This window comes from Magallana gigas, chromosome 4, assembly GCF_963853765.1.
Source record: "Magallana gigas chromosome 4, xbMagGiga1.1, whole genome shotgun sequence".
Classification (NCBI taxonomy): domain Eukaryota; kingdom Metazoa; phylum Mollusca; class Bivalvia; order Ostreida; family Ostreidae; genus Magallana; species Magallana gigas.
Window position 1 is genome coordinate 43630065 of NC_088856.1, and position 27538 is coordinate 43657602.

General features: G+C 31.1%; 6 non-coding genes across 6 annotated transcripts; all 6 read right to left on the reverse strand.

Annotated features, from left to right (window-relative positions):
* Positions 1 to 745: 745 nt before the first annotated feature.
* Trnae-uuc (transfer RNA glutamic acid (anticodon UUC)) lies at positions 746 to 817 on the reverse strand. Its single transcript has one exon. It is a non-coding gene; the product is annotated as a tRNA-Glu (tRNA).
* A 1336-nt stretch (positions 818 to 2153) lies between these two features.
* Trnae-uuc (transfer RNA glutamic acid (anticodon UUC)) lies at positions 2154 to 2225 on the reverse strand. Its single transcript has one exon. It is a non-coding gene; the product is annotated as a tRNA-Glu (tRNA).
* A 3404-nt stretch (positions 2226 to 5629) lies between these two features.
* On the reverse strand, positions 5630 to 5701 carry Trnae-uuc (transfer RNA glutamic acid (anticodon UUC)). Its single transcript has one exon. It is a non-coding gene; the product is annotated as a tRNA-Glu (tRNA).
* A 1334-nt stretch (positions 5702 to 7035) lies between these two features.
* Positions 7036 to 7107, reverse strand: Trnae-uuc (transfer RNA glutamic acid (anticodon UUC)). Its single transcript has one exon. It is a non-coding gene; the product is annotated as a tRNA-Glu (tRNA).
* A 3403-nt stretch (positions 7108 to 10510) lies between these two features.
* Trnae-uuc (transfer RNA glutamic acid (anticodon UUC)) lies at positions 10511 to 10582 on the reverse strand. Its single transcript has one exon. It is a non-coding gene; the product is annotated as a tRNA-Glu (tRNA).
* Positions 10583 to 11838: 1256 nt separating this feature from the next.
* Trnae-uuc (transfer RNA glutamic acid (anticodon UUC)) lies at positions 11839 to 11910 on the reverse strand. The gene has a single exon. It is a non-coding gene; the product is annotated as a tRNA-Lys (tRNA).
* Positions 11911 to 27538: the final 15628 nt, after the last annotated feature.

Sequence of the window (27538 nt, forward strand, 5' to 3'; positions counted from 1 at the left end):
TAAGAACTGTGAACGCTAAAGCCCGTTCCCCGCCTACATTTTACATCGAAATATTTCGAAATTTCTGTCAGATATTCAAAAACAAATTTATCTTCCAAAAAGTATGATCAAATCCTAATTGATTTATATCAAAATAAAAATTTGTAGTCAAAATTTTTAAACAAAAGTTTTGCTTACGGGGGGTATAAAAAATTCATTGAAATCGGTCTCTATGAGTGAAGAAAATATTATTTAGCGGCCGATATGTGCATAAAAACTTAAAAATCTCATGTTTATGTTACATATTAAAGTAAACTTTCATTTCCATTCATACCTGTTATTCATTTTCGAATTTTTCATTTTTGGAATGTATTTCGGTCTGTAGACATATGCCCCCCCCCCTCCCCGGTGACACAACAAATCCCTTGGTATAAATATGCTCAATGGCAATATATAAAACCCCTCAAAAGGAATGTTTGTTTAACCCCGGGGGGGGGGGGGGGGGGCGGTGTTTAAAAAACATTTCTGTTTTCCGTTATTTTCTATTATGAAATGAGTTATTTTAACCCAAAATACAAAGTTATCTCTCTTTGTTTGACCAAATCATTTATATTTAATGAAAATATACGTATATGTTCACATTATTATAAAAAATAACTTTAATTAGACAATTTTAAAAAAAAATAGTTAGGCGGCTAGACAATGCTATCGTGCGCAGTTCTTTCAGAAAAAAGATTGCACTCAACTAGTTATGCAACCATCTCAGTTCCGATGCCGGGAATCGAACCCGGGCCGCCTGGGTGAAAACCAGGAATCCTAACCACTAGACCACATCGGAATATGTATGAAATGAAAAACATAATGAAATTTTACATACACGTATGTATAAAAGTATTGATTTTAAAGATTTAGAAAAATGTCAATTTAACAAAGTAATGTAAAGAAATTATGCTTTTTTCCGTACAGAAGTTTACAAGTGTTCAAAAAATGTTTTTCTTTTTAAATGATTGTGTGCTTTTTAAAAATATTTTTGGTGAATCAAACAATATATATATGTACGCTACGGAATATGTAAACTAACAAAACAGGGTTAAAACTTTGATTGATATGAACAAAATTGTGATATGATACATGCATTACAATTATTTAAAACCTATTAGTAATTCTTGTAGAATTATATACTTACATGTACACATTCTGAAACAATCATAAATAGCTGACTCTGTTTCTTCCAAAATGCAAAAGAACTTTAAAGACAACAATGCCATTTTTGAACTACATTTGTGCTTTAAGCTATACTATCAACTTTTATACGAATAAATCAGTACATTAAAACCATGTCTTTTGTTTATGTTTCGATGTGTTGTTTAAATACGCCCCTTTTGTTCTTTCTAATTCTGCATCATTTTTTCTAATTTTTTCCTTATAGTTTTTATATTTATTACTAATTCAATACAGCTTTTTCTTTGTAGTTTTTGTTGAAAGTAGAAAAAGCGAGCTAACTCTGATAAAATTTCGGCGCATAACTCGCAGACTCGGCGAGATGTTCAAGAAAACAAATTTATAATAATAAATTTTATAATTTTATTTATAATCAATTTATAATAATTTTATAATAAATATAAAAACATATGCATGTTATTAATATGATGAATGATGAAACATGATGTATGAATTATCAGATCACTCCACCATTTATATTGATAAATTAAGAACTTTTTATATTTGAGACGTGAGACTTTAAATATTGAATTAATGTATGCGAGTCATCAATATGTTCAAATCAAAAAAAAAAAAACCATCTTTATACAAATATATTGTAGCCAATATGTATAACCTTATTCTGTACTGCTTTTAGACAGATATTAATTTTTAAAAAATTTCACCTTTCATCCAAAAAAGTTAGAAATTTTTGTTTGAAGACATTGTTGTAATCTTTTTAGTCATTTAACGTTTATATTCTACTTAGATAACGCATGTTCCGTAAATAACGGGAAACCAGTTTTCCAGTTCCTAATCTGAGAGTTTTGTATAAAGTAAATTTGGTTATAATGATCATTATAACTAAAATCCTTTAAACAGACACTTAATGCGTTTGGAATACTCTTCATAAACTCTTAAAAATATCTGTATAAATTTCTTTTTATAAAACAAATATTTTATAAAATTATCAGTTCCGATGCCGGGAATCGAACCCGGGCCGCCTGGGTGAAAACCAGGAATCCTAACCACTAGACCACATCGGAATGTGTCTGCACTTATTTCGCAATGGACATTCCATCTCAGTTAGGGTATCTATTGTACTTACTATTAAACAGGTCGAGACCACTATAATTTGTGACGTCGGCATAAATTTGCATACTAAATTAGCCATCTGTTTACTTTTATCGACAAACCAATCAAGTGAATGAGTTGCAAGGCATTGTGGGCTACTACAAGTTTCAGTGTATACAAAGCGTATTTAAAATATATACCATTTTGAATTGTCCTTTGGAAACTCATTTTGAATGATTTTTCAGAATTTATGAAATTAATATGGACAATTATGTCTGAACTTCAATTTCTATGCTCACATTTAAAAAATATTGCATATGAGGGCTTATATCAACCCATTTTCAACCTCTTTAAATACCCCATTGTCAATGTTCAAAAGAGAGGCAAGTCCTATTGGATTAGAAGCAGTGAGTACCGTTTTTTCACGTGATACCCCATATTTGGGACAACATTAGTAGAATGCACGTTGATATTTTCTTCAGGGACATTCATCAGAATGCTTAACGGACAAAATAATAAATGCTGCATAGCTTGCGCTTCTGCGTTTGTATATTTGTGCATTTCTACTACCGTGGCTATTCACGTTTGTTAGACATTGTTAGACATTATGAGCAAAAAGCCGCTGTCAATGCAGGAATCAGCTCAATCCTATTGTTTGGTTTGTATTACAATACGTGATTTTGTTCTGAAGTTCATTTTTTGTTCTAAAATCAATCTACTTTTAGCTAGAAATGACCACTTGAAGGCATATTTAGATTATTTTAAGTGTCCTTGATTTTTTTTTTTTTAAATCGTTTGTATTGAAGAAAAAACCCCGCTGTAATATTAGTAATCTGTTAATAAAGTTTTGTTAAACTTAGATTGGTATGAATAAATCCGTATTTCTAATGAAAATCTAGATTTTCTCTCATATTTGATATTTGTACACAATATTCTGATTCCTCGTCTAGTAATCTAGGCGGGGTTTCCTATCCAATTAAAATAACAATAAACCAAAATCTGATCCTAAAAATAAACAATTTTTCCGTATGAAAGCCACAAATCAGCAAATTGAAATCGTACGTATCATTTACTGATACTCTACAGGAGAGTTCGACGTACACAACTGCAGTGGGACAGAGTAACAAAATCAATGACGACAGACTGTTTAATGTATCCAGCCAAAGCCATTTCTATATTGTTATACTTTCATGTTAAATACTGAAATCTGATTGGTTTAGACGCAGTTCATAATTTGCTCTATTACCCTCAGCGTTAGCAACGCACTTAACAACGGGTAACATTAAAAATTGTTTCATGCGCGAAAATTATGCGCGCACGGTTCGCCGTAGAATTCACGTTATTCCTATGTAAAAGCAGTTAAGTTTTCTTTAAAATTAAGACATTCAGTATAACACAATAAATAGTGCCTGTTTGGGAGGATAACAGTTGAAATTGACACCCCTCGAAAACCATTGTCAACCTCCGCTTCGCGTCGGTTGACAATGGTTTCTCGGGGTGTAAATTTCAACTGTTACCCTCCAAAACAGGCACTATTTATATATGAGTGCATTACGTTTTTTGTGGAATTTAGAAAAACGTGAAAACGTTACCTCGCTGCACTCTGAAAGCCATTGACTCACAAGGAATGTCAATACACTGGAGCAAAATGTATGTACAAAACAAAAATTCCAACATTTGTTTTTGTAAGCGTGTTTATATATGGACAACTAAATTAATACAGGACTGTGAGATTACTTAAAAAGATGATCATGCACAGAGAAAGGTGAACTTTATACATGAAGTTTTCTAGACGTACGCAAAAAATAAAAGGGTAGTCCCAAACGGTAGTTGTTTGTAAGATGTGCATGAACTCCAAATTGGTACCAAAATACACTCTGACATAAAAAGTGACTTGTTTTGAAATTGTGTACATTATCTAGAGGTTGAAAATATAAATACATTGAAAAGGATTCGGTATCCATTGTTTAGGGAAAATTATAGAGAAGAGAATATACCTGTTTATTTGAAAGATATGCTTTAATTTATAAATTCAAAAATTGTTTATGGTTTAGTTATATTGCATTCAAAGTTGCGCTCTTCATATCTAACCGATTTTCTGAGTAAACGTAATCTAGACATGCAGGTTTACGTTAACATAACGAGGGTCATCTCAGACATGCATTACTGGATCGAAATTTCTGCAGTTGTTCCTTTGGATATCGCAAATTATAAGATTTAAGGATCAATAAATGTTACTCGCTAATGACTGTTAATGTCAAGTTATGACCGACATCAATCACATCTTAGAAGTAAACGTGAGGATATCTTGAAGGTTTTAGCGAGGGACTTGCGCCACTACTAGTTATTAACAGCAGGGTTTGTCCTTATAAATAAAATGAAAGCAAAGACGCTTAGAGTTGCCTTTGATTGTCCACAACTTTATATAAAGAAGTTTCAACAAGTCGTGAAATGAAATATTTGTTTATGAATCATAGATCGGGCTATCGAACCTGCCAATGATGCGAGACAACTGGTAATGACTATTCTAAGGCATGCTTTAATGTCTATAATTTATGATCGAATCCACCAAACGCGATCCGTCATTTCAATAACACGAATTAAATCAGTGGTCATATCCTTAATTGATTATCTTGATTCTCGTTATTACAACGATTGCGAGTCGTAAAACGGACATTTGTTTGGACCAGAAATAAGATCGACATGGGAAGAAAAACTTTCATCAAGAACAAAGTGAAAATCTATCTTTTTACAAATTGCTGGTCACCAATAAAAAATTTACACCTTACGAAATGGCAATAAAATTAAATCCCTTAAGCAATCAGATATGATATTTTGGTTTCATGTAGTTTATATTTTTTCCTTCATTTATTATTCACTCAAAATGAAATTCGATTTAGCAAAATTTTCATATTAGGTATTAGCAAGAGCTCCTTTCGCTTTTATGAAATTAACATATTTAAAGGAAAAAATTCCATTATTTAATGTACCTCATTTTATTACTTTATGTTCATCAAAATTAAAGAATAATAAAAAAGAAAACCTTGTCGTTCCTATTTTAACAGCATACATTTAACCACTCTTGCTTTCGAAACAAATTCTGAAGAACAACCGTACAAACTATGTTTTCAAATGTAATCATTAAATATGTAAGTGTAAAGACGCTAATAATATTTATTATTATCATATTTGGTGAGTTTCATGAAGAAAAACAACCAATTTGAAATTTTTTTTAATAGTTTAATAGTTTAAAGTGCATTTCTTTGCACAATGATTTTGAAAGATTTTAGTTGCAAAGATGTTACAATAGATAGTTCTGTACAATAATGTATTTTCAGAAAATGATAGCACTCATCTAGTTATGCAAAAATCTCAGTTCCGATGCCGGGAATCGAACCCGGGCCGCCTGGGTGAAAACCAGGAATCCTAACCACTAGACCACATCGGAATATGTATGCAAGTCGTAACAAAATGAAAATTTACATACACGTACATGTATGTATAAAGGTATTTGTTTTTAAATATTTAGAAAAATTTCAATTCAACTAATGTAAAGGAATGATGCTTTTTTCGTACAGAAGTTTACAAGTGTTTAAAAAATATTCTTATTTTTTAATGATTTTGTGCTTTTTAAAAATATTTTTGGTGAATCAAGTCATATATATGTACGCTACGTAATATGTTAACAAACAAAACATGGTTCACATTTGATTGATATGAATAAAATTGTGATATGATACATGCATTACAATTGTTATAAAACTATAAGTAATTCTTGTAGAATTATGAACTTACATGTACACATTCTGAAACAATCCTAAATAGCTGACTGTCTCTTCCAAAATGCAAAAGAACTTTTAGGACGACAATGCGATTTTTGAACTACATTTGTGCTTTGAGCAATACTATCAACTTTTATGCGAATAAATCAGTATTTTAAAACCATGCCTTTTGTTTATGTTACGATGTGTTGTTCAAATTCGCCCTTTTTGTTCTTTCTAATTCTGCATCATTTTTTCAAATTGTTTCCCAATATTTTTTATTTTATTACTAATTCAATACAGCTTTTTCTTTGTAGTTTTTGTTGAAAGTAGAAAAAGCGAGCTAACTCTGATAAAGTTTCGGCGCATAACTCGCAGACTCGGCGAGATGTTCAAGAAAACAAATTTATAATAATAAATTTTATAATTTTATTTATAATCAATTTATAATAATTTTATAATAAATATAAAAACATATGCATGTTATTAATATGATGAATGATGAAACATGATGTATGAATTATCAGATCACTCCACCATTTATATTGATAAATTAAGAACTTTTTATATTTGAGACGTGAAACTTTAAATATTGAATTAATGTATGCGAGTCATCAATATGTTCAAATCAAAAAAAACAAAAAAACATCTTTATACAAATATATTGTAGCCAATATGTATAACCTTATTCTGTACTGCTTTTAGACAGATATTAATTTTTAAAAAATTTCACCTTTCATCCAAAAAAGTTAGAAATTTTTGTTTGAAGACATTGTTGTAATCTTTTTAGTCATTTAACGTTTATATTCTACTTAGATAACGCATGTTCCGTAAATAACGGGAAACCAGTTTTCCAGTTCCTAATCTGAGAGTTTTGTATAAAGTAAATTTGGTTATAATGATCATTATAACTAAAATCCTTTAAACAGACACTTAATGCGTTTGGAATACTCTTCATAAACTCTTAAAAATATCTGTATAAATTTTTTTTTATAAAACAAATATTTTATAAAATTATCAGTTCCGATGCCGGGAATCGAACCCGGGCCGCCTGGGTGAAAACCAGGAATCCTAACCACTAGACCACATCGGAATGTGTCTGCACTTATTTCGCAATGGACATTCCATCTCAGTTAGGGTATCTATTGTACTTACTATTAAACAGGTCGAGACCACTATAATTTGTGACGTCGGCATAAATTTGCATACTAAATTAGCCATCTGTTTACTTTTATCGACAAACCAATCAAGTGAATGAGTTGCAAGGCATTGTGGGCTACTACAAGTTTCAGTGTATACAAAGCGTATTTAAAATATATACCATTTTGAATTGTCCTTTGGAAACTCATTTTGAATGATTTTTCAGAATTTATGAAATTAATATGGACAATTATGTCTGAACTTCAATTTCTATGCTCACATTTAAAAAATATTGCATATGAGGGCTTATATCAACCCATTTTCAACCTCTTTAAATACCCCATTGTCAATGTTCAAAAGAGAGGCAAGTCCTATTGGATTAGAAGCAGTGAGTACCGTTTTTTCACGTGATACCCCATATTTGGGACAACATTAGTAGAATGCACGTTGATATTTTCTTCAGGGACATTCATCAGAATGCTTAACGGACAAAATAATAAATGCTGCATAGCTTGCGCTTCTGCGTTTGTATATTTGTGCATTTCTACTACCGTGGCTATTCACGTTTGTTAGACATTGTTAGACATTATGAGCAAAAAGCCGCTGTCAATGCAGGAATCAGCTCAATCCTATTGTTTGGTTTGTATTACAATACGTGATTTTGTTCTGAAGTTCATTTTTTGTTCTAAAATCAATCTACTTTTGGCTAGAAATGACCACTTGAAGGCATATTTAGATTATTTTAAGTGTCCTTGATTTTTTTTTTTTTAAATCGTTTGTATTGAAGAAAAAACCCCGCTGTAATATTAGTAATCTGTTAATACAGTTTTGTTAAACTTAGATTGGTATGAATAAATCCGTATTTCTAATGAAAATCTAGATTTTCTCTCATATTTGATATTTGTACACAATATTCTGATTCCTCGTCTAGTAATCTAGGCGGGGTTTCCTATCCAATTAAAATAACAATAAACCAAAATCTGATCCTAAAAATAAACAATTTTTCCGTATGAAAGCCACAAATCAGCAAATTGAAATCGTACGTATCATTTACTGATACTCTACAGGAGAGTTCGACGTACACAACTGCAGTGGGACAGAGTAACAAAATCAATGACGACAGACTGTTTAATGTATCCAGCCAAAGCCATTTCTATATTGTTATACTTTCATGTTAAATACTGAAATCTGATTGGTTTAGACGCAGTTCATAATTTGCTCTATTACCCTCAGCGTTAGCAACGCACTTAACAACGGGTAACATTAAAAATTGTTTCATGCGCGAAAATTATGCGCGCACGGTTCGCCGTAGAATTCACGTTATTCCTATGTAAAAGCAGTTAAGTTTTCTTTAAAATTAAGACATTCAGTATAACACAATAAATAGTGCCTGTTTGGGAGGATAACAGTTGAAATTGACACCCCTCGAAAACCATTGTCAACCTCCGCTTCGCGTCGGTTGACAATGGTTTCTCGGGGTGTAAATTTCAACTGTTACCCTCCAAAACAGGCACTATTTATATATGAGTGCATTACGTTTTTTGTGGAATTTAGAAAAACGTGAAAACGTTACCTCGCTGCACTCTGAAAGCCATTGACTCACAAGGAATGTCAATACACTGGAGCAAAATGTATGTACAAAACAAAAATTCCAACATTTGTTTTTGTAAGCGTGTTTATATATGGACAACTAAATTAATACAGGACTGTGAGATTACTTAAAAAGATGATCATGCACAGAGAAAGGTGAACTTTATACATGAAGTTTTCTAGACGTACGCAAAAAATAAAAGGGTAGTCCCAAACGGTAGTTGTTTGTAAGATGTGCATGAACTCCAAATTGGTACCAAAATACACTCTGACATAAAAAGTGACTTGTTTTGAAATTGTGTACATTATCTAGAGGTTGAAAATATAAATACATTGAAAAGGATTCGGTATCCATTGTTTAGGGAAAATTATAGAGAAGAGAATATACCTGTTTATTTGAAAGATATGCTTTAATTTATAAATTCAAAAATTGTTTATGGTTTAGTTATATTGCATTCAAAGTTGCGCTCTTCATATCTAACCGATTTTCTGAGTAAACGTAATCTAGACATGCAGGTTTACGTTAACATAACGAGGGTCATCTCAGACATGCATTACTGGATCGAAATTTCTGCAGTTGTTCCTTTGGATATCGCAAATTATAAGATTTAAGGATCAATAAATGTTACTCGCTAATGACTGTTAATGTCAAGTTATGACCGACATCAATCACATCTTAGAAGTAAACGTGAGGATATCTTGAAGGTTTTAGCGAGGGACTTGCGCCACTACTAGTTATTAACAGCAGGGTTTGTCCTTATAAATAAAATGAAAGCAAAGACGCTTAGAGTTGCCTTTGATTGTCCACAACTTTATATAAAGAAGTTTCAACAAGTCGTGAAATGAAATATTTGTTTATGAATCATAGATCGGGCTATCGAACCTGCCAATGATGCGAGACAACTGGTAATGACTATTCTAAGGCATGCTTTAATGTCTATAATTTATGATCGAATCCACCAAACGCGATCCGTCATTTCAATAACACGAATTAAATCAGTGGTCATATCCTTAATTGATTATCTTGATTCTCGTTATTACAACGATTGCGAGTCGTAAAACGGACATTTGTTTGGACCAGAAATAAGATCGACATGGGAAGAAAAACTTTCATCAAGAACAAAGTGAAAATCTATCTTTTTACAAATTGCTGGTCACCAATAAAAAATTTACACCTTACGAAATGGCAATAAAATTAAACCCCTTAAGCAATCAGATATGATATTTTGGTTTCATGTAGTTTATATTTTTTCCTTCATTTATTATTCATTCAAAATGAATTTCGATTTAGCAAAATTTTCATATTAGGTATTAGCAAGAGCTCCTTTCGCTTTAATGAAATTAACATATTTAAAGGAAAAAATTCCATTATTTAATGTACCTCATTTTATTACTTTATGTTCATCAAAATTAAAGAATAATAATAAAAAAACCTTGTCGTTCCTATTTTAACAGCATACATTTAACTACCCTTGCTTTCGAAACAAATTCTGAAGAACAACCGTACAAACTATGTTTTCAAATGTAATCATTAAATATGTAAGTGTAAATACGCTAATAATATTTATTATTATCATATTTGGTGAGTTTCATGAAGAAAAACAACCAATTTGAAATTTTTTTTAATAGTTTAATAGTTTAAAGTGCATTTCTTTGCACAATGATTTTGAAAGATTTTAGTTGCAAAGATGTTACAATATATAGTTCTGTACAATAATGTATTTTCAGAAAATGATAGCACTCATCTAGTTATGCAAAAATCTCAGTTCCGATGCCGGGAATCGAACCCTGGCCGCCTGGGTGAAAACCAGGAATCCTAACCACTAGACCACATCGGAATATGTATGCAAGTCGTAACAAAATGAAAATTTACATACACGTACATGTATGTATAAAGGTATTTGTTTTTAAATATTTAGAAAAATTTCAATTCAACTAATGTAAAGGAATGATGCTTTTTTCGTACAGAAGTTTACAAATGTTTAAAAAATATTCTTATTTTTTAATGATTTTGTGCTTTTTAAAAATATTTTTGGTGAATCAAGTCATATATATGTACGCTACGTAATATGTTAACAAACAAAACATGGTTCACATTTGATTGATATGAATAAAATTGTGATATGATACATGCATTACAATTGTTAAAAAACTATAAGTAATTCTTGTAGAATTATGAACTTACATGTACACATTCTGAAACAATCATAAATAGCTGACTGTCTCTTCCAAAATGCAAAAGAACTTTTAGGACGACAATGCGATTTTTGAACTACATTTGTGCTTTGAGCAATACTATCAACTTTTATGCGAATAAATCAGTATTTTAAAACCATGCCTTTTGTTTATGTTACGATGTCTTGTTCAAATTCGCCCTCTTTGTTCTTTCTAATTCTGCATCATTTTTTCAAATTTTTTCCCAATAGTTTTTATTTTATTACTAATTCAATACAGCTTTTTCTTTGTAGTTTTTATTGAAAGTAGGAAAAGCGAGCCAACTCTGATAAAGTTAATAATTTTATTTATAATTAATTAATAATAATTTTATAATAAATATAAAAAAAATATGCATGTTATTATTATGACGAATGATGGAAAATGATGTATGAATTCTCAGATCACTCCACCATTTAAATTGATAAATTAGGAACTTTTTATATTTGAGACGTGAAACTTACAATATTGAGTTAACGTCTGCGAGTCATCAATACGTTCAAAATAAAAAAAACCTTTTTACAAATATATTATAGTCATTATGTATAACCTTATTCTGTCCTGCTTTTAGACAAATACTAATTTAAAAAACTTTCACCTTTCATCCAAAAAGTTGGGAAAAATTCTTTTAAAGACATTGTTGTAATCTTTTTAGTCATTAAACGTTTATGTTTTACTAAGATAACGCATGTTCCATAAATAACGGGAAACCTGTTTTCCAGTTCTTAATATGACAGTTTTGTATAAGGTAAATTTACTGATCATTATAACTAAAATCCTTTAAACGGACACTTTATGCGTTTGGAATACTCTTTAAAAACTCTTAAAAATATATGAAGAAAAACAATGAAAAAATATAAATATTTTATAAAAACATCAGTTCCGATGCCGGGAATCGAACCCGGGCCGCCTGGGTAAAAACCAGGAATCCTAACCACTAGACCACATCGGAATATATCTACACTTATTTCGCAATTGAAATTGCATCTCAATTAAGGTATCTATTGTACTTACTATTTAATAATAAAGTACAAATAGATTTTTGCTTGATATGCTTTATTTATAGTCGGCACCAAGATCAAATACAGGAAGATAGTAATGTTGCTTTTTTTTTTATCTGTCATCCTGAAATAAAAACATGTCAGAAACTGTAGTTATTCCATAGTGAAAACCAGGAATCCTAACCACTAGATCACATCGGAATATTCAGATTGAGAATTCGCGGCTGACATTCCATCTCAATTAGGGTATCTATAATTGCATTTACTAATTTATAATTTTTTAGAAATTGATATTTCGAGATATGCTTTGTTTACAGTGACAGTGTTTACAGTGGACAGGCATAGCCACATCCACTTCTCTTCGCAAGCCCTCATATTTTGATTCTGGAAAACGTGTAAATGTTGACCCATGTATCGACTCCAGTTTCCCTGAATTTTCGTAACAGATCATAAAGAAAATGAACAATTTTGATAACTCAGCAATGTTAGAGTACTGTTACTTTAGTTTCCTAATTTTCAGTGCAGACTAAACTTCCAAATAATTTAAGCATTAGGATTTTTTCATGTTGTTCTGAAAAACGTTTTTGAACAATATTTTTATATTTCTATCGATATAATTTGGCATATTTAGCTTATATTTCCTAGAAGTCAAGAAAAAATGAATCTTTATTTCCAACTGGTTTTCGGATGATTGACATTACTAGTGTTTCAGCTGCCAACATCTTTAAAGGTACGTAAAAGGGTAAATCTGAAAATAAACACAAGTCATATGATTTTCAGCCTTTAAATCTTTAAATCAATCAGAGATAGCTATTTTCATGTAGAGAAAACTGAACTAAAAGAATTGTCGAGTTCTGCTTGGTCACGATAAAACTGCATGAATTTCTTCTGAACCGTTCATTGAAATACATAATGAGCACACTCTACTGTCTACGCATCCCATTGTTTGATTTTGGCTCGTATTACAATATGTGATTAAATTCCTGAAATTCATTTTTTTTACTTTATTATTCTAAATCCCAGTTAACTTTTATGGTTCACACATGGACAATGTAGAAATGATTACCTGCGGACAACATTTGGATCCTTTCAAATGTCCTTGACTTTTTTGAACGATTTTATTAAAGAAAAACGCTTTCTTATTCTTCAACTATTAGTACAAAACTTAGTTTGATAATTCCGTATATCTAATGAACAATCTAGATCTAGGTCTGCTCTATATTCGACCTTTCCAAACAGCATACAATGTGATTTCTCGTCTAACTATCTTGTAAGGGTTTCCTAACCAATTCCAATTTCAGTAAAGCAGAATCCTATCCCGAAAATAAATTAATTGGCCGTATAAAAGCCATAAAGCAGAAGATTGAAATCGTACGTACATATCATTTACTGATACTCTATAAGACAGTTAAACATACACTACTGCAGTGGGATACAGTTCCACAATCTATAACGACAGACTGTTTTATATATCCAGCCAAAAAAATTTCTATATGGGTGCATTACGTTTTTTGTCGAGGATATGTGAAAACGATGACTCGCTGCAACTGGGCATAACCATGCAAAGAAACGCGATAAATCATTGTGGACAAAAATAGTTGATATGTCGACAAATAATAGTATGTATGTGCGACTTTTGTAAATGTTGTGGTAACTAGATAGCCTGTGAGGTACTTAAATGATATATATGTCGCTTGGAATACGCCAAAGGTGTTGATACACTACTCATAGCTCTGCTTTACGATGCCTATTCTAATAACCGATCATGTACGTGTGTTAATTTAAAACTCTTCGTTACCAAATTTGAACAACAGTATTATTCTGAATATGCCTTTATGTTCGTTATAATCATTCCTCAAATTGGAACAGCCAGCCTCGCCAATAATGTTGATCGTTGATCTCAAGCAGACGAAATCGTGAGAAGACGCTTAATTTTCTATTAATCGAATTAAATAATGTACTATTATTTATTTTTGAAGGTTAAACTTTTAATTTCTTCTATTTATAAGGTAGTATTTTGTTTGCCGACAATTAAACTGGCACAACTTTACATTTTGTTGACAGTGTTTATTTTTGAAATGCCCGTACTATAAATAGTGTTAAATCAGAACAGAGGAAAGTAGATCCAGCAAAAATTTTATTGATGCAGGTATCAAAGAAATTTTTTGACCAATAAGAAACGCCAAGATCTTATCATACTAATAAATATTCAAAGATTGTAAAATAAGTTTTAAAAATGTTTATACACAGAGACAAATGACCTTCTTATGAAACTTAATATATACGCAAACTTTATACATGAAGTTATAAGTTGAAAATGGGATAGGTCTCGAGAGTCATTGATAAGTTAAGGTTTACAAATAATTTTTTTGTCTGAACTCTACGCAGAGAATAAGAATGCACATGTATTAAAAAAGGTACCAGCATTTACTTTCACATAAAAAGTGATTTAATTTAAAATTGTACATTATCTGGAGTTTGAAAAAGTATAAATACTGGAAAAGGAAATGCTACCCACTTCTTAGGAAAAACTATAGAGAATTGAAGAAAATATACATGTTTCTGTACAATCTGTGCTTCAATTTATCAATTCATAACTTGTTTATGTTAGCAATCTGATTATCCTTGGTAATATTGCATTCAATGTTGTACCCTTAATAGCTAAACAAATTTCTAAGTTCATAAGTAAACGTAGTCTAGACAGACATGTTAACGTATACAGAACGAAAGTCATCTTACATATGCACCATCGGGTCGAGATGTCTGCAATTGTGTCTATGGATATCATTGATAGCGAAATAAAAAAAAAATATCAATACATATACATGTACCTGATGCATGACTGTTAATGTCAAGTTATGACCCACGTCAATCAGATCTGACAGGTACACGTTAGGATATCTTGAAGGTTCAATTAAAATTGATCCCGACAAATAATATAAGCACAACCGCAACATTTCCCAAAAATTAGCCCAAACGAATACAAATGATTTCACAGCACGTAATCATGGTTTTTTTCTTTCAAAGACGTTATTTATTAAGAACATTAATTTAAAACCAATTTTTTTATATTCACTGTACCGGAAACAAATGATATAAATTATAATTACATCGTTTATCTTTAAAAATCAAATGATTACAGACAATAAAGGTTGAAACAATCAAAATTGAAAATCTGAGGCCGGGGTTCGAACCCTGGCGAGAAAACTGGGAATCCTAACCACTAGGCCACATCGGATTGTAGGATGTACGATTACCCTTTTTTCTATTGAAAAATGTTTATTTCTTATAGATATTTACAAGTTTAGGCCTATATCATATTTATTTAAAATATTCTTATTTTTCAATGATACAAAAAGTCTATTGTTCAATTTTTTGAAATGCCTGGTTAATCAACACATATGCCTGTACGATATGTGAAATGAGAACAAAGAAAACAATGCGAGGTGCACGTTTTGAATTATATGAATAAGTAATATAAGATGTTGAATTACACATATTACACATTCGATCTAAAACAAGCACACAACCACTCACATTGTTTCTTTTATAATGCAATTTACCTTTTCAGAAATCAAATGAAAGTTTTCAAAACAAACCTTATCTGGCGAGTTTCATCTTTGAAGAGTGATTGCAGGAAACAGTTTGAAAGAATCAAAAAGTTCTGATGCCTGAAATCGAACCCAGGCCGCCTGGGTAAAACCAGGAATCCCATCCACTAGACCACATCGCGTTATACGAAGTACATTGTAGGGTAAATAATATGATGGTGATAAATGTGTGATATTAGAGGTTGAAATTGCTGAATTACATGGTTTTAATAATTGTAGAATTATATATGTTTATATTTATACACACTGAAACAAGCACTAACAACTGACATTGCTTCTCTCAAAATAAAATTGACCTTTTAGGAAAATAATATCATGCAATTTATTTGAACCACTTGTTTGCTTTCAGCTGTACAAAACTGTTTTGTGAAGGAATCAGCAAATTGAAATCATTTTGTATTATGGAACGACGGCTTGTTCCAGTCGTTCTTTGTAATTACTAAGTGTGCATCACTTTCCCCATAATGATATAATTTTTTTTTAACATTTAATTCATATTTCAGGTTTTACATAGTATAGTTTATTAGCCCAAAATCATATGGTTTATAGCATTGTATAAATACATGTAAATACATAATCAGTGTTAACAGTACACAGACACATCTGCCTTGATAAGATATTGCAACAAATGTATTATGTAATAATCACATAAACATTAATATGTATAAATATTTATAATAATTTTACCAACACGATAGGACCAAAACATACACATTGAATAAAGCAAATTATTTCTTTACTATGTTGCTTTCTTAAGAAAAATACATAGTTTTTTTTATTTGTTTTTTATTTCTCAAAAACTAAAAAACCGAACATTAAGCTTGAAACAAGAAGGCTTTGACCAGTAATAATTTTCTATATGAATACTAAATAGTAAATGACTGTATTTTGGACATTCCAAGATTAAGCGATGTTCATCCTCAATTCTATTAAGAGCACACAATCTACAAATGCGACGCAAACGTACTGCTAGTTTGAGTATACCGACCTTGTTCAATTGCTAGTCTATGCGTAGACAATCTATATATTTTGTCAGATAGTGAACAATATTTTCTGATACACTAACACACTCCTATGAGAGAATTGTAGACCAAACAAGTCATATAAAATTGGTTCCTAAAAGCGTACCGCTAAATTCTAAAACGGTAAAATTATTTTGATTATTATATTCTTTTATCCACATTATTATCGTCCGTTGTTCCATATGACCTTTTGAAAAAAAAATGATAAAACTTTTCAGCAAAACTCTTTGCAATGAGCGGATCTTTCGTTAACTAAATTTCTGGTTATAAAAGTGATTCTGAATTGAATGACCCGTATGTGATAAAAATGTGATTTTCGCATTTTTCTGCTGGAATGTCTTGACCAAAGATCCAATGACAACAGAGTCGACCTAAATGTAACGATTTTTTCTTATTCTTTTCTGTACGGATTAATTTTACTCAAACCAACTGTTTTCTTAACAAAAACCATGGAATGAAAACCGATTTTGGTGAGCAATATCTTATTTGAACATATTTTATTACAATTAGAATTTCCACAATTTCTAAAAGAAATGTACATATGTACATGTAGCCCATTCCCCACAATAGATAGAAAACTTCAAAAAGTAAAAGCAAGATTCCATTTACATAATGCATGTATGCCATTATGCCTTTTTAATCCGGTTAGCATAATTGCAATTGGAAAAATTCTATCAATTAATATGACACCCCCCACCCCCTTTGCATTCATTAAGGGGGAAAACCCATGCAGTTATTTGTATCAAAATCAAAAGATGGCATAAAGGGTCACATTTCGTTGTTACACTGATATATAAGGACTTCCAAAAATTGAATTATCTAAATCCCATGGGCATGACTAAAAAAACCTCAAATGTCTTAGATTGGCAGTGGTGCAGAATCTGTAGAAAAACTGTTTCTTTTTTTAACTTTGATACAGTTTCTTTGGGCATGATGCTAGATTTCATTACCTCAGTTACATTCATGCCAACTTCATTGTCTAAAGTTTCTCCCTATATATTAGATGCATATATCATTCTTTTTGTTCCTATCTATAAAATCGAATAGGTGTCTGTAGTATTTGATAAATCACAGACCAAGTTGTTGTTGTTGTTAACATTGATTGTCGATGAACAAATTCAATTTTAATTTACGTGTTTATAATCTACGTGTCTAAATTTAAAATATTTACAGAACAGTACATGTAAGAAAAAAGGATGAATTTATTGAAGCACAGTTTAAAACCATTATGACATCAAAAATATATTTGAAATGGACCAAACTATATAAGAAATGACTTAAAGCAAATAAAAAAGTAAAAAAATAGGGATCGAAAAAGGACTCAAAATCGGCGTTAAGTGCAGCCATCCTTTGTTTAAAAATGGGCCAACTCGGACAAAAAACCCATCGCAGTAAGTCAATAATGAACTAATATCTTTCAAAATCATTTGAAAAAGCTTCAACATCGATCGATGCACAATTAACATTTGTGGAACAACTCTTCTTGTATGATCATATAAACTTTAATGAGACCAACCAGAGAACGGGGTTTCGAACCCTGTAAAACTCTGCTTATCGGTCAAGGGTTTGTGAGAAGCGAAGCGGTTTACACTGAAGCGCATTGAAGTGGTAAAAATGTTCGTTTGAATGGAATATTTTAAACTTTGTATCGAACGTCAATTGTTTCATAAAACACACCCATTTCTTTTGAAACGAGGAAAACAGTATTCGTAACAATGCTTCCGGAACCGCTCATCTTCTGAACAACACAAGCAGGGCTGCGGACCGAAATGTGGACACAAACTGAATCCCAATATTTTCTCCGTATATGTTTTCTTTATTTTCTGCATTTGTTGCTTTGTTCGCAGCTTGTTGAGGGGACTGGAATATGCGCGGGGCATGGAAAACATATACGTCTTGAGCAATATCTCTAGGGCTTCTGGAGTATTCCTCATTGTTGTTGCCATGGTATTTATCTATTCACGATGGAAAACCTGCAATATTTTTTCCATTTAATGACTTGGAAAGATGCAATCTTTTCTTTGAGTTGTGATCTTGCTCTTTATAAGAAGTTCATGTACGTTGAGTATAAATAAATTGTCTTGTTGTCGCAATTTTTCTTGGACTAATATTCAGGTCATCAAGGGCTTGTTTTGTAAATGGAAGGTACGGTGTAAAGAAGTATAATGACCCCTGTAGAATAATTCCATTACTTTGAAGAAAAAAACCCCAACCTTTGGTCGTTTTTTTTACTTTTGACAATTTGACTGTTATTTTCAATGCAACTTTATTAATTTTCTCCAAAATTGTTTTGGAGCGATTCTGCAATTTTCTGCTACATTACGGGTATTAGGGATGCAGACAGGTTGCATTATTACAACTCAGCAGAGTGTAGTGAAATTAATAGCATTATTGAAGGCTTAAAGCTTGTTAATGCAAATGTCAACAATATACGATGTGTTGTATCTATTTCGTAAATGTCCTATATCATATGCAAAGTCAACCCGTGCACGCACGGGTCAAACTCTAGTATGCTTTATGATAAATATGTTTTGTTAGGGCGATTAAAATGATATGAACATGATTTGTGATTTAAAACATTACATTTTACGACCGACATCTAATATTCTATTAACATATTTTCATTTCGGATGAATATTTGGCCCGCACTTGTTGCATGAAAAACCAGTATACCATGCACATGTTAGTACAAGGTATGTACTCATGATCTCTGTTACTGAATTTTCCTTTAGTTTTAACTTGAAATAATTTATTAAAGATGCGGTTAAACTGAGCACAAGTCTGATGATATGCAACTGCATTAATAACATAAATTAAAACCAATGTATTTTGTTAATCATGTTTTTATTGGATGAAGATGACGCCGATCATTAAATACTTGAAGTAATTTTTAATTATTCGTATTAGGTGCCGACCTCAGGGTCCCCCAGGGCTTCCTTAGTGCCCCCAATGCCGACCTCATGTTTTCTGACTAAAAATTAAACCTTCAAAACACTGTACCACTGGTATATTTCACGCATCACTAAGGCAAATTAACTGATGACGATTTATATATTTTGAAAGAAGGCTGAAAGTTTTTAAGTTTAGGGAAAAAAAATGAAAACTTTATTTTAGAAATGTTGCTATGCACTTAGATAGCTTTTATTTTTTCCCTCAAAACTATCGTAAATTAAAGCATTAAAGTAATGGGAGTGACAAGCAAAATATTATCACGGATAGGTAAATTACCGATTTTGAAATTCCCGTGTATTTTGAATATCAATCGTAATAATATTTTAAAGGGACTTGGACACGATTTGAGCTCAAAATTGAAAAGTTTATTTCTCCAATTTTAATGTTTAGAATTGTTAATATGGGTACTTTTAATTTTAATGCTTTGTCAAAATTTGAAAGTCAAACATTGAGTTATAAGCAAGATACAGAGTTTGAAAATCTTTGTTCTGTAAACAAAGGCCGAGCTTTGTTATGGTTTTCATATGTGTTTTATTGGTATAAGTCTCAATCAACTGTTGCTTTTTTCTGTTTATCATATTATCTTTGAACAAATTGAATCAGTTTACCTTGTTTGTCACGAGTCATGTGCTTAATAAATGGTAATTCCATACTTTACATTATTTGTAAACAAATGAAAATGATTTCTTTCCTCTGTATCTCTCTTATAACTTGACTTTTAACATTCAAATTTCGGTCAATCATTCAAAATGAGCCCCCCCCCCCCCAACAAAAAAATTATATAAATAAAAGAAAGAAAAAGAAAATTTTGATCTAAAATTGAGTCCAAGTCCTTTTAAATTTTTTCTCAGCTAAATCTTTATAAAGCAGTAAAAAAATAAATAATGGCAAATAATGTCATATTCGGATTTCAGATAAGATAATCATTTAAACAATTTTAATGCTACATGTAACATGCACGGTAAATATATAGAAAATTGGACAGCGTTCTTTTAATGACCTTGATTTTAATGCTCAAAAAGAATACTACAAATTTACTAGAGAACATACAATCTGATTGTTTGTGAACAAACGTGTTGTGGCTTAAATCTTACACTAAAAACAATTTTAATGCGTTTCTACTCAATATGTCAACAGTTTCATTCATTCTTTTTTGCAGAAAACTATGTCTATTTCTAAATTCTGGACTCGCGATCGGAAGGTTTTCACACGTGATCTCTGTGAAACCCCAACTCAGCTCTTTTGCAATGAATGTCAAAATATTCTTTGCTTGAACTGTGTCAGTCAACATGTGGACAACTCCCTGTTACACATCAGTGTTCCTTGGAAGAACAGACAATTAACTTCAGTGTTTCTTCGGTGCTCCCTACACTTCGGCCAGAGATGTAAAGATATTTGTCTCCAATGTCAAACCCTAGTCTGTTGGGATTGTTGGTTTAATCAGCGCCATGGTCATATTACTATTGATTATTGTTTCTTAACAAGAATATTAGCTTATATAAGAATGACTACCATTACAGTGACAGAATATGAGCGTCTTTTTGGAGTAGTCTGTGTTGGTGAAAATGATTGTTATATATTTGGTGATAATAACAGTATAGCAGCTATTAACATAAAAGGACAGATAACAAACAGGTTTCATGTCAAATGTCGATTATGGCCGGACAGTATCGCTGTAAACAAACACGGAGAGCTAATATATGTTGATAATTACAACAGAAAAGTGAAGAAACTTAGTAAGGCAAAGAATAAAACCCTGATTATTGCGCTAGAAAACTGTAAACCAAACTCTGTATGCTGCTCTAGATCAAATACAATTCTAGTGTTTATGTCTCGTAACGACAGAAATATGATATATCGTTATGAAGGAAAGAAAAACACGCAACGTATTGAGAAAAATGGAAACGGAGACCCGATTTTCAAAGATGGTAAAGGGGGACTGTATATGACAGAAAACACTATTAAAGATATATGCGTCTCGGATACAAATGCAGAATTGGTAATCGTATTAGACAAAACAGGCAAAGTTCGATTTCAATACGATGGCGAGTCGGCTGGAAGAAAAAATAAGTTTCACCCTACATGTATAGTAACGGACCTTATGAGTCGGATCATTGTCAAAGACACCTACAGTTACTCTCTGCACATCTTGGATAAGGATGGAGTGCTTCATAAGTGTTTCAACAATTGCAAATAAAAAAATCCTTGCGGAATGAGTTTGGATCATAAAAGTAGGCTGTGGGTTGGACTTTATTACTCAAACGAATTGAAGGTGATCCAGTATTTAAAAAAGCATAAACGATAAAAGATAAACAACAAAACTATAGTTTGTGGAGACCCTGCTGAAACGTCTTATGTGTATAGTTACCGAACGGACACTATTATACCGATTTACTTACGATTTCAGCCAGCAAAAACTTTCATTAGTCTAAGGTTCCTGATGGCTTTGCGGAACAAATAATGAAAAGACCAAAAGTAGTGTAAACCTTTATACGAATATCATAAATTTTTAAACATTTTCCCGCAATGTTTCATTTTGTGGGAATTATAGATTGTTTCACCTTGTTTTAGATTCGCTAAAACAACAATGGTAAAATTCATTTTGAGTTTAATAACTTTATTTGGCATTCAAACCTATGGATTGTTTTGCCTATGACGTTGTTCACTTTTCGACCTAACTTTATGATTTTATCAACGTCATTTTTATGTTTGGTACATAAGTATATAGCATTGTTTTATTTGTTTATCATAATATAATATTTGCTTTTAATTATATCAGTCATAGATATTTTTTTTAGATTACTTAAGAAAACATTATTATTCCATAAAAAGGAAAAAAAATCTCAAAAAGTATATAAATCGAGTAAGAAATGATTATACTTTCTCTTCCAACTACATATGACGAAACAGATTTACAACATAAAAATGGCAGTTTTAACTTCAAAAGAAAAATCTAGTATAATATCATGATATTTATATTAATTGTCCTGATGGCATTATATCTAAATTAGCATAAATATGAATATATTTAATGTATTTTTATTTAGATAAGATTTTATAAAAGAAATATACGTGTTACCTTTTCGCGTTTTATTCCAAGATGTACATGGAACCAAAGTTTAAAGTTTTCATCCAATAATGTTTTTTTACTTTTTATAATAACTCATTAGTTAGTTTTGCCGTAGGACTGATTAATTTTCACTTAGATCTGAAATAGATAAGAAGGATGTAGCGATCTTGATTTTAGGTTGCGACAAACTTTCACATTTGTTGGATATAGCAAACATTTCCAGTTTGATTGAATTTTGCGAAGAACTTTGCCGATAGAAGTGAATATTTACTTATACAAGAAAAAAAACTGTGTTAAATTGTGTTAAAAAATTTAATTTCTTTTCGGAAAATTGAAACCTTGTTAAAGTCGAAATAAAGAGCAGATTAAAATTAAGTCGTGTGCAACATGTTGCAGGATACTGCACTGTAACTTTCCAAACGCTTTGACTTTTTTCTAAATGATCATCCTGCTCATTTTCAGCATTTAACTGTTTAACTGTTACTAAACACTAACATCAATTGCAAATAATTGCCATATTTATTAAGCTTGCGCAGAAAAATACAATATTTTTGGAGTTGATTTTAATCAACTCTCCTATGCAGTTACTCTGGCAAACCGAAACTGAAACAGTGTTTGGACCTAAGCACAAATCATCCCCGCTGACAAGAGTTAGTTCTTGGAAAATAATCGATACATTCGGTGTAATGTACGCTGAAGCATTGTTTTAAAAGGAAACTTATTTATAAATACCTAAGAAATGGTTAGATTTTAAATAGTACGAACAATTTAGAAGGTTTTTGCAGTCGTATGTATTCCTACGCCAGGGTTCAATATATTCCTGTCCAACCATCGGCTGTCTCCGGACATCTCCGACAAGCAAAGAGTCAGTTTATATTTAGAGGTTGCATCATCAAGCTATCACGTGACCTGGTATCTCTTACTTGTTGGAGATTAAAGGAGACAGCCGAGCATCTGGTTGAACGAGACTAGAGGTCATTATTGGTTAGATCGATACACTTTTTGAATTATTTCGAATACCGATACATAGTTTGATGGAATCAATTCTATTTTTTAATATAACACAACATGATTCATAAAAGGTTTTCTCGAAATTCTTGTCGGAAAAGTCCGAGAATCCATATTACCAAAAATAATTCAAATAGAGATTATAAACTACTTGCCAAGCAAAATTACATATCGTTGATTTTAATATTAATAATAATCGATAAAATCAACTCCCGTCAGTACTCCTGTACTTTGATTTGTTTTGATGTTTTGCCATGGTAAATTGGTTTCAGATAGTTTTGCCTTATTTTAAATAATGAAAATGTTACATAACTTATTTTGTTGTTTTGCAATCATTAAAGGATGCCGATTTGGGTTTTTTTAATGAAAAAACTGCAATAGCAAAACTTTTTTTTATAACCATGTGTAATTGAAACCAACTCTAGTTTAACCGTTTGGTTCTTTTTAAGGGTAATCTAAAAATACAGTTACATTTTCTTTAGGAATATATAGGAAATTGTCATTTTCCGCAATTTGAAGCAGATTAAAAAAATACTACAATAGCTGTTTTTCTTTCAAATTATAATATGTGATTGATTAGTAATATCATTTTTATCATATTTTTAAACAATTTGAAGTTCTACCTCCTGGTTTTAGGCGGGGGCATTCTCAAAATATTAAAAAGCACAAAATTTTGCTGTATATGTGGAGTATTACAAATGTAGTTTGGTATCATGGATTCATTCAAAAATAAGAAAAATACCCCAGAGGATAGCTTTATTCCGTGTATATATTATGAACGGCGTACGATTTTTACTATTTGTTTAATGTTATTTCTTATAACGCACTCCTATAACGCTTCATTTTTTCATAACGTCATAAAAGCACAAGAACATGTACAACAGAGAAAATCATTAAAAAAAATCTTTTCTTTAAAATCTAAATATTTTGATCTGTATTTTGTTTACTGGTTCAATTTTATAAATGATATGAAAGAGAAATTCATAAAAAGCATAAATACACTTTATTTTACAAGAATGCGCAAAAACATACGCAGTGAAAACTCAAGTCGGCCCCCTTAATATTTCAGATTGCATATTTTGAAGTGTTGTTAAGTGTAAAAGTATATTAGTAGAAGACTTAGTGTATATCAATGTGCATGCAATGAATAAGATGATTAAAACAAATCATTTTAGAATATTGTTGAAAATATTTTTATCATGTAAAGTAAAGTCAATCACAACACAGGCAGCTCGTGTTCAAAATTCGCCATTGGGATTTTTTTTTGTTTTCTTTTGTTATGTTGTTTTGTTTTGTTGTTGTTTTTTTTTGGGGGGGGGGGGTTCTTTTATCTTTAGCATTGGTTTGTATTGTAAAAATCATGGCTACTTGAACCTATTGTACCGTTTTATTTTTTGAAGTATAATTACAAACCCTTTATTGTTTCAGTAACACTAGTACTTCTACAAAAAAGAGTGAGAATCAACCATTCAAAGTTTGAAAACAAATGAAAGTGTGGTAAATGTTGGTCTAAATGTAGGTACTTTCCAAAAATTTCAGCTTTTGATACCGAGTAACCAATGTGTTGATTATGTTAGAAATCGTTCATTAAGATTAAAGCTGAAAGTTAATCAGGAAGTCATAAAAGTATATAGAAATCGCCATATTATTTTTGATTTATTTTTTGCATCTTTACTGCTATACTCTGTCCCAATAGTCACAATATGAAATTTATCTTCAATAGAATGTTACGTTGCCTTACTTAACATGCACATCAAACACCTAATGTTCAGTTTCCACTGAAAGCAAAATACTGTTACCATACTGTAAACAGGATAATTCTATACACGCTTAGGTACATACCAGGTTTATTTGATTTTAAATCAAAGCATGTACCAACCTGTAATAATCTACTCTATTTTGTTTTGTGCGACGCCATAGCATTTAAAGATATCGGGCTTTTCTGTATTTATGAGCCTATATTTCTGTTTAAAGTAAAATATACAAATCGATAAAGTGTAAAACTGAACACATAGAGCAATCAATGGAAAAATGTAATACAATGCAAAAATTAGCAAAATATTTCCTATTAAATTAAACATATATACCTACATTAAATAAAGTTAAAACAAAAGAGAAACTGTTTGACTTGTTAAACATTTTACCTAAAGCTTCATCTTACCACCAAGTAATTAAAGTAGAGGAAAAGCGTTTTTAATAATATTATGTAAATAAGTGTAAATTTTAAAAAAGTGTAATAAATAATGCAGTCTGGTTTGTAACACGCTATCATATTGTATACAGGTTTGATTAAGTAGGACACAGAAAGACGAACCTCGGGCACTTATCAATCTGTTTGACGTCACATTTGAATAAGTGTCATTTGATCGGTTATTCAAAAATTAAAAACTTAAAATTAAAAAATAAGTAATGAATCTAATATTTACCAAAAGGTATTTACCCATACCAGTTTATACTTGTATGTATTAGTCCTTGTACAAATTTTAATTACGTACTGGAATAAAAATAAGTTAAATTCTGACAGATGAAGGTATATATATTATAAACGTTTAAGCAAGAAGAGCATCGAACTTTGAACAATGTCTACTATAAAATACCTTCAAGAGGGCCACTTCGCTTTTTTTTAAAAAAGAAAATGGACTGCTAAGCTGGGGCACTACAAAACCATTATTCATACTGAGAAAATTTTATGGAGTGTAAATACAAGAGGCCCATGGGGCCACATCGCTTACCTGGTCAACAATGGGCGTTCAAAAGATATTGTGCCATATGGCCCTCGGTAGAATAACAAAAAATAAATATTGTAAAGTATTCGAACTTTACACTTATTTTTGCATACACGTAATCTTTGACATTGTACCTTCATGAAATACTGTTTTTACACATAATAAGAAAATCCTACGCAAGGTATGGAACTAAATATTTGGTAGGGGTACACTGTTATATAACTTCTAATTCCCTGTATTTTCGTTCTGCCCCCTTCCCCCACTTAATAAAGCGATCAAAATATATGAGAGCATATAGGCACATTTTCTTCCTCAACTACTTACTAGTCATTGTATTTTTTTTTAATATAATAGTTCTTGTATTTTATCAAAAAAATCCTGCATGTATATATGTGAAGAAGAAAATTGCACCTCAATGCGCTCAATTTCTCAAATTAAAAATATTCAACAATTTAATTTGTCTTCTCCATAATAATTAAATGACTGTTGTTTACCTCACGTAAACTCTTGACTTTTATTACTTTACTCACACTTAATTGATGAATACACTGAAATGAAAAATGTTGTCACGTGACATGTTAAAGAGCTATAAAAATCAATGTTACCGTATTGACAGGCACATTACTCTAATTTACTATGGCCCACCCATTATTTTCATTTTTATTCAAAAATAACAAATTGCCACAAACCAGGATAATTTTCCGCTGTAATATTTTCTTAGGAATAGCGATAATTCTTTTATCCCCGCAACAGAAATGTGTCAGAACTATGGAAACTGTTTTAACGATGTCGTTTTAATTTACTCACATTTCACATTATTCATTGTATAAAGAGGGGGCCCCAGAGAGTAGTTATATACAGCATACCATTCTTTAATTTTTTTTGTGTACAAGTATTTAACATACTCTTATTCATATAGAATTTCTAATGATCAACCAAAATTTCAGCGTCAATCGTAGAATTATAAGCAAGATGAGCTCAAAATTTTGCTAGGTTTAAGACATATTTTGTTCACATGAGTTCTTTACAATCAGCTTAATATTTTTAACTTGTTATTTCCTATTCGGCATTTAAAATGGGAAAAAAATAATGGCCTCAGATCTGTGTACAAACATAGAATTGTGAGCAAATCTCTGTATCTTGCTTATAATTCGAAGCTTAACACTCAAATATGGTACATGTAAGTAAAT